Here is a 2711-nt window from a genome sequence, read left to right as displayed (position 1 = left end):
TTTTTTTTTTTTTTTTAGAGGTTTTTGCTATAGGGCATGTGCGTTTGCCAGCCAGACAGAGACAGAAAGACAGAAAGCAAGAAATCACCCCCCAGGGGGGATGGCCATGCTGCAATCCCTTCTCCTCCATTCTCCTCTCGGGATCTTGGGCACATAGGCACATGCGTCCGGTGTGAGTTTTAAGCCACCGGGTTCGGGACGCAAACCATGGTCGGCTACGTGGGAGTCCAGCGACATCGCCATTACGCTAACTGCTGGTCCTTTAAGCAGAAGATAGTTTTCTGAAGTTAACACAGTCATAGGCTCCTGTCATCTTAATGCTTATCTATGTTCCCCAGGTAGTCTTCCCCGAGATGGTTGCTCAAGCTCCAGTTCCTGCAACCACATTTTATCTGGCAGAAAAAAATGGAAGAGTCAAATGGGAGGTCCAGTCCCTATAAGAATCATTCCTGGAAGTTCCCTGGGACTCTTCAGCTTACACCACATCGACTGGAAGACTCAGTCACATGATCACATTTAGCTACAAGTGAAGCTGAGAGGTCTTTATTCTCAGTGGTTCTGTGCCCAGCTAAAAATCAGAGGCTTCTATTACTAAGAAAGGAGAGGAGAATGGATATCAAGAGATAATTAACTGTCTCTGTCACACACTGTTTACCTTTTATTAAAGACACAGCTAACAGACCTCCAGCAGAGATGGTATTGTATTATATTACGGTTGTCCTTGTTCTTCAGAGGAAGGGAAAAACCTGTTTTTTTTCATTGTGCCTTCTATTTCCCCTCCCCTCTTCTACCTTCCTTTCCCAGAACCTGACCTCAAGAACCAACTCTGGGCCCATACCACTATGTAGGACTTATCGGGATAAATGGTTAGTCTTTGAAAGAGAAAACAACAACCAAGTGTCTTGTCTAGCATAACTTTCATGATTATCTCTGCCATTCATTATCTTAGAGTTTTTTATTATTTTTCATTCAACAAACTTTTAAACTTTTAAATAAATAATTATTTTTATTGTGGTAAAATATACATAACATAAAATTTACCATATTTAACCATTTTAAGTGTACAAGTCAGTGACATGAATTACATTCACATTGTGCATCTATCACCACTGTTCATCTGCAGAATTTTTAATCATCGAAACAAATATTTCTTTAACTTCTTTTTTTTTTCCATGAGCAAGAGAGATACAGAAAGACAGAGACAGAGAGACGGTACTTACAAGAGGGTCTTCGTGCCACAATTCACTCCCAGGCCCAGCCAGCCTGAAATCATGGAGACATGCATGTCCCCAGAATACTCAGGGAGGTCCCTGGGTACAAACATGGAACTTTTCCATGTGGGTCAGCTTCACAGTGTTGCATTACTACTGCAGCATCATTTAGCATCCCCAACACACATTTTTTTTAGAGAAGTTTTACAACTCTGTAAGTTGTTGAAAACTAATGATAATGCACATTATTTTTACACATATGTTTTTAGTTTTTCTGTTGCTATAACTGAACACTACAGACTATTCTATAAAAAGTAAAAGTTTTATTCAGCTCATGATTCTGGAGGTCCAAGGTATAGGGGCCACGTTTGGTGAAGACCTTCTTGCTGATGGTGACGTTCTACAGAGCCCCAAAGTGGTGCATGGTATCACATGGTGAAAGGACCAGAGTCCGTGTCAGTTCTATTCTCTCTCCCTCTTTTTATAAAGCCACTAGTTCATTCCTGGAGGCCCTACCCTGGTGATTATATAATCCTAATTACACCCCTAAAGCCCCACTCTTTTTTTTTTTAAAGTTTATTCATTTATTTCACAACAGGACCCTCAGTTTTAGTTGACCTAGGTTGCAGGTGTGTGTGTATGCCTGGTTTGCTCAGGGGTTCCCAGGACCTTTCCCATGTGGGTCCAGTTGTATCACCACTGCACCACCACCTGGATAATCAAAGGTCCCATTTTTAATGCCACAGTTGGATTAAGTTTCTACCCTCTTAATACTGTCACAAAAGCAATCAAAATTCAACACATAAACTTTTAGGGGACACGTTTAAACCACAGCACAGAATAGGAATTAAAATTAGTTGTGTCTGGTGGAAATCAATTGATTTTTGATCTATTTTGCATCAACTTATAATTTCATTTCAGCATTCCTTATCTGTTTATTGATGTGTGGTGCTTTGGGTTCTCCTTTGAACAGATTGTAACATCTATACATCATCAGTGAGCTAAATATTGGGTCATCAGAAAAGTCATGATGCATTTTTTTTCATTGAAAACTATGCCATGACTTTTCTGATGACCCAATAATATCTTTTTTTTTTTTTGAGAGGTTTTTGCTATAGGGCACGTGCCTGCCAGACAGACAGAGAGAGACAGAGAGACAGAAAGTGAGAAATCACCCCCCAGGGGGGATGGCCACGCCGCAATCCCTTCTCTTCCATTCTCCTCTCGGGATCTTGGGCATGCGCACACATGCACCTGGCATGAGTTTAAGCCACTGGGTCCAGGACGTGAACCGCGGTCGACAACATGGGAGTCCAGCGACATAGCCATTACTCTAACTGCTGGTTCCCCCAATAATATCTTTGACATGTTCAATTTGCATCTATAAGAGAATTATGTGTGTATCCTCTTTTAAAAATTATTCTTTAGTTGGGAACCAGCAGTTAGCGTAATGGCTATGTTGCTGGACTCCCACGTAGTCGACCGCTGTTCATGTCCCAG

The sequence above is a fragment of the Tupaia chinensis genome, unplaced genomic scaffold (genome assembly GCF_000334495.1).
Source record: "Tupaia chinensis unplaced genomic scaffold, TupChi_1.0 Scaffold000248_1, whole genome shotgun sequence".
NCBI classification, from domain to species: Eukaryota; Metazoa; Chordata; class Mammalia; order Scandentia; family Tupaiidae; genus Tupaia; species Tupaia belangeri.
Note: the sequence above shows the minus strand (reverse complement) of the source record.